The following is a 6,000-nucleotide window of genomic DNA, read 5'->3' as shown; positions in this document are numbered from 1 at the left end:
TTCATCGAAGATGGCGAACGCTCGAGAGCCAAGAAACATCAACAAGTACAAGATATCGACTCGAGGTGAATAAATCGACACACATGACGATCGTGCTGCGATTCTCGAGAAACGAGTTCATTGCCAGGCGCCAGACTGAAGTGGCTGTTATCGTTAACAAAAACCAGATCTACGAAGCATCTCTCAAGCGTTCCATAGAAAAGCCGGATTCCAAGGGAGGTCTAGAGATCCGACCACTTGTCATTCCGCGTGCACACGCGACCAAGTACGCGCACACGTATTCGTTTTTCGGCAAAGACCGAGGATAGATGTTGAATGTCTTGCTAGACGGTGTGACATAAAGTCTTGACGGAAAGACTGCGGTCGAACTAACTTCCGTACGTGGAACACGGTAACACCGAGTAACCCCCTAACAAACCATCTTGAGCCAGCAATGCCAATAGCTCCGTCAGTTCAGTTTCAAAGTGGCGGTTTCATACGTACTCCATGCTCTATATGAGCAGTTTCCGAGTGGTTGGTGGCGCGAACTACAAACCTTTCGCCGAAGGGAGATAGACGTCACGTAAGAGGAGTTAGGCGTATCCTTTGGATAGGATCGGTTTAGCTTCTGAACAGACAAATGGGAGAAGGAGGAAACTTGGTAGAAGATAAAGAGAGCGAAACAGGGGAACGACGATCTAACGTCTTATGAGAAGGTCTCTCATTGAAATGCGAACTCGTGCTACATCTGGGCATGTGCGAGTATGTCTGCCTAGCTGGATTAGAATACATAACCTATCTCCCGTGTCATCCACGTCGCCCGATTCCTTCTACCGGCTGCCGCTATGCCTTTCCAAGGGAACCTAATTAATTAACCTATCGCATCGTGCACGCAAACCACTGGTTCTTTGGTACTCTCTGCAGCCCCGTTAAAGGACAAAAGCCCAAGATACTTGCTGCTGATATCTTTCACTCTGCAGTGCACCGCCATGCAATGGTTTACGCCTGGTGTTTTTATTAAAATCAAAACGTTTCCCACCATCATTTTATTATTTCTGTCACGTGTATCAATGTACGTAAAGTACCAATATTTAGGCACTTACGAAAAATTGCTAATCTGAATAATCATTGGAAGATTATTAAAATCTTTGATAAATACTATTCGATTACAGAAGAGAATCTGTTGGTACTAATAATTTTTATCTCGTAACTTACACAATTTTATTAATTATATTAGTTTCTAGTACTTAGGAACCGGTGTACATCATTGAGTATCCTCATTACAGATTGCAAATTAGAAATGCTGAAATTTAACAGATCAATTTTAGAAGTAGCATCGATAAAGAAGGACGTATAAGTCGTAAGTTCAGAGTGGTTATACGAAACTATCGTGCTTTAAGGTACCTATCGTTACTGAAATAACATCACCATCGATTATCACGGAATGTAATAAGGTAGGTGAACCCGATTCACGGTAAGTAGAATCGACCTAGTGTTTAAAAGGGTCGAAAACGGTAATTTTGGTCGATCGTGAGATAGAAGTACGAAGTTTCATGTTCGTTCTGGTATTTAAACTATGGACGAAGTTTATAAACGTAGTAGAATACGAGCAAGCCGAAAATAAAATTAACGATTTTTTAATTTCGTCTATATGTATGTAGCTTAACTGCAATAATTTATGTATGTTCTCGAAAGTATCGTGTACCGTTTTACTATACTTTAATTTAAAAAATTTAGCCACGGTGAAAGTAGAATTAGAATCTAGTACATATAATATAAAAATAATACCTGAAATTAATTTATGTAGCTTTTATGTAGGTGCTATGCCTACGTGCTAAACCATAAAAAAGAACTTGCCTTACCTTGTTACGCGAAGAAGAAGAGTTAACTTGTCACTTGAATTACCAATCTCTTGGATATAAGAATTTCTTTATCGAAGGACCTTCTGCTTTCAGTATCGTTTCATTCCTGCAAAAGAAAGAAAAGAATTATATTTTCATTTCTAAAGATTAAAACCGATTTAATTAAAATTTATTTGTCTTTATTAACTGTTAACACTGTAATTACAAACATTTCTGCTTAAAAGATAAATAGGTTAATAAAATATATCGATATATAAAAGTTTGGATTTGTTATAGTATTCTGATTTTATTAATTAAAACTAAAGCATTAATTTCCTGCAACTTCATTCATTTTCACATATCCTATCTTCGTTATAGCAGATATAAAAATATACATATTTATTTACTGTACTTAGTATACTTATTATTAATTTAATTTTGTCTTAGATATTATTTATATTTCCAGTCAAGAATATTACTTTGAACTTTGCTGAGAAATTCAACCTGAGAACCATTATTCTCAACATTATCGTTTAATAAAGATGTAAAGGCATAAAAGCGCAATATTTCGACGAAACGTTTCGATAAAATAAATATTGATATACGCCACACCACTGCTATGAAGTACAGATGTTACAATCGATTATCCATAAATAATGGCCAAGTATCGGCGACCATAAAACTGTCTTTATATCCTTAAAATATCGATAATCCTGATAAATCGAGGGGGTTACTGTGTAACTTTAAGCGCCTCTAAATTTGCTTTAAGATAGATGTTAATAGGGAATAAAGAAACTACACTTTCGTGGAAATGGAAAAGTACTTTCATTTACCGTTTCATTAAAATGAATTTATGAATTATTTTCATTATTTTGTTCCATAAATTGTTCGTTCATATTGGATTCTGGACTAAAGATATCATCAAAGACATAATCAACGAAAACATACTTTAAACTTGTTTAAGTTGCGTGGATAAAAGATTATAATATCTAGAATATTTATTATTTATGCTGTTATAAATAAAATTAAAGACTATAAAGATTGAAAAGGCAGATTAAGAACTTGTTCCTTGTCAAATAACTTTACTGGTTAAATTTGCACTTCCATATCTGTATATAGATTTAAATTTTAGATATATAGAAATAGATAAATATAATTAAATATAAAAGATAAAAATACCTTAAAATAAAATTAATAGTAATTTTCAATAAGCAATAAATACGGAATAATGTGAAAGATAAAATATAAATAGAACATGCATACATAAATAAAAGAATTGCATTAAACATAACCAGGCAGTAAAATCAATTTCAAATTTCATGAATTAACAATTATCATTAAAATAAAGCTATTTGAATAACATGTCATATGAACTATTTATACATTCTTAGTTGCATTGTTACAATCGTTACTATACAAGTCAGTTATTTGTTGTAAATCATGTAAGTGTACTGCTTAAAATAATTAGTAAATCGTCCATGTCACTTACTTGTTTCTTATATACTTTGCTGCCATGATTGTCTTTATCACAGCATCGCACGAATAACGTATTGAAGTCCACAGGAATTCTTCGTTTCTGTTAACCTTTTTGCGTGTAATAAAACTGTTCATAGTAACGATTATTTAATTGTTTTGGACGGTGTATGTATGTTAAAATACTATTTTTATTACATATAACACGTTCGTAGCACGAAATGTAATATAAATACCCGGAATCAAACACGCATCGAAAGTTCAAATGTTGGTAAATAAATCCTTCGGAAACGCGAGAACACATTTACTCTACCGCCCAAATATAACCGAATTGTAATAACAACTTCCACCAGGGTCGCTAGTGTCGTTCCTGCTAAACCGTGGAGAGTCGACTTCAAGTCGTAAGTAGCTATATTTTTATTGTTATTCATTTAAAATCACAAACAATATATTAACTATTATGTATATATTATAACTAGTGTTAACACATACGTAAAAGACAATTTGTCACACGTTTAATACATTTTAATACACTTTAAACCAATCACTTAACTGACGATACAAAAAACTTTTTGTATCGTGTAAAATCGATTATTTTCTTAAGGTGTTTGCACACGATCAGTAATATCCCGAATATCTAGCAATATTAACCGTCAATATTTAATGACGATATATGTTTAATGACATTGACGATATTATCAATCGTGTGTGATCGATATTAAAGAACCGAGGTTAAATATTAACAAGAATTTATATATTTTGCAATTCACGTACCACTAGTGTTAAGTGGTGGGGATATCGATAATATTATCGATCCTGTACGTGCCTCTTTACCGTTTCTTTTACGGTTTCTCTTCTCGATACTCGATAGTAACGAGATTCGACTCGGTTAGTCGAGTTATTCGTCGAAAAAGTTACTTAAGTAAATCGTGTCTGTTTCCTTGCAGAAACTTGCAATGTGAAGTTTTTGTGCCGTATAAATTCCGTTCTTCAAATAAATGATGTCATAACCGCGAACATATCGCGAACACACGTGAATCCAGCGCAGATGTTGCGCGATCTACAGAGGGCAGGTGGATTGTCACCGGTGTAAGAAACGTCTCCAGCTCAGGAACCAGCTCTGAGAACACACACAGCCAAGACCTCCCATCCCGATTTCTCATCACGTTCCGGTAAGTGGAAAGCATGAACAAGTTTTGAACACGAATGATAAGACAGTGGCGGTGAACTTTTACTGAATAATCTCGTCGTTTTCGCGGGTCCCTTCGACGACCAGAAACACAGTCGTTCTCGCGGCTGATAATATCTGTCGCACTCAGGAACGTAAGTACTCTGTATGCGAGTATACCTGTACTCCTGTCACGAGTTTGGTGGTTTGCCACTAGTGAGTAGAAAATTCAAACTTGTCGAAACTGATCCTGAATATTTAATCGACGAGCTGATGATTTCTGTGCTGCGAACAAACTTCGTACGATGTTCGTGGTAATTAATTCCTCGTTTGATACAGTAACGTATCTGCCACCTACTTCTTTATGAGATAGAATTGTGAAATTAATGGGGTTTTGCGTAATAGAATTTATTCGTGGAAATGAAAGGAACATATATGTTACATTATGTCTCGATAGAAATTAATAATAGGAATATATTATTATATCGGTATGTTTTACTTTTAAATAAAATTTATTTAATTGTACAACTTTATGCTATCTTTCCAACAATTAAGATTAATTGTTCGCGAATTGTCGAACAATCGGGTAAACTAACAATAAGATTAGCCATATGTTAAAATTTAAGGTTTATAACACAGCTTGAATTAAGAATTATAGATACAACACGGTATATAAACAACTTAATTACAGCTGTATTTTATTCGCTTTTACGTACAAGATACTTCGTCTTATTCGCTTTATTTACTTCACTCGCAATATTTTATTTTACTTTAAATCATTCAACAATAGCTTACACTTTCCTTTTGTAATCAAATATCGTTTAATATCGATGCAAAATGCAAATAGTTGCTTTTTGCCTATCACCGATTGAAAGAAAAAAAGCGCAAATAACACTTCCATTTGTTAGGTGAATAGAATGGTCGTGATAAAGGTGGGAATTTTTTCGTTTGTTACGTATAAAAGGCGCGTTATCGCTTTCGTAATATGAATACACGTGTTTCTCTGCTTCCGTCCGTACAGCCGGACATGTACAATGATAGAAATCGGCCGGCGAGGTTAACGCTTGCTCGAGGAGCAACATAAAAATTCCCGTGTCGCACTTAGCCACTCGTTCTTCGTCAACGTCGCGATTAACTGCAGTGACTGACTGGCTGACTGGCTGTCGTACCGGTACTTGGCTTGTACGCGAAGTGTAGGGTAATAATTCATTAACAAAGACCAACGATTAACGTGTTGGACACACAACATTAGTTTCCTCAGAAACGTGACCGTGCTGTACATTTCTTTGACAACTTAACGAGATAAGCAAAGGTGCAAAGATGCGTCGAGCTCATTTACGTTATGATTAATTACCGTATTTAATTACACACTGTTTCTGTATTATCGTCCAGTAGTTTGTGACATACCTAGGCGATGCATTGTTTAGAAAATTTTTTCAGAGTATAAATTAATATTTTAATGTGATTATCAAATATACAGTCTTGGCGAAAGTAATTTTGCTATTTTTTCAAATTCATTTAACAACTGTATTAATAATT

At 34.7% G+C, this 6,000-nt stretch overlaps 1 protein-coding gene across 1 annotated transcript in view; it reads left to right on the top strand.

Annotated features, from left to right (window-relative positions):
* Nucleotides 1-4,232: 4,232 nt before the first annotated feature.
* Nucleotides 4,233-6,000, top strand: part of LOC139991902 (neural cell adhesion molecule 1) — a 219,685-nt gene continuing 217,917 nt past the window's right edge. The window contains exon 1 of the mRNA XM_072012302.1: nucleotides 4,233-4,465. The gene's annotated coding sequence lies outside the window, so the exon portion shown is untranslated. The remainder of the gene's footprint in view (nucleotides 4,466-6,000) is intronic.

The sequence above is a fragment of the Bombus fervidus genome, chromosome 11 (assembly GCF_041682495.2).
Source record: "Bombus fervidus isolate BK054 chromosome 11, iyBomFerv1, whole genome shotgun sequence".
NCBI lineage: Eukaryota > Metazoa > Arthropoda > Insecta > Hymenoptera > Apidae > Bombus > Bombus fervidus.
The sequence above is the reverse complement of the archived record's forward strand: the minus strand, read 5'-3'. Positions and strand labels throughout refer to the sequence as shown.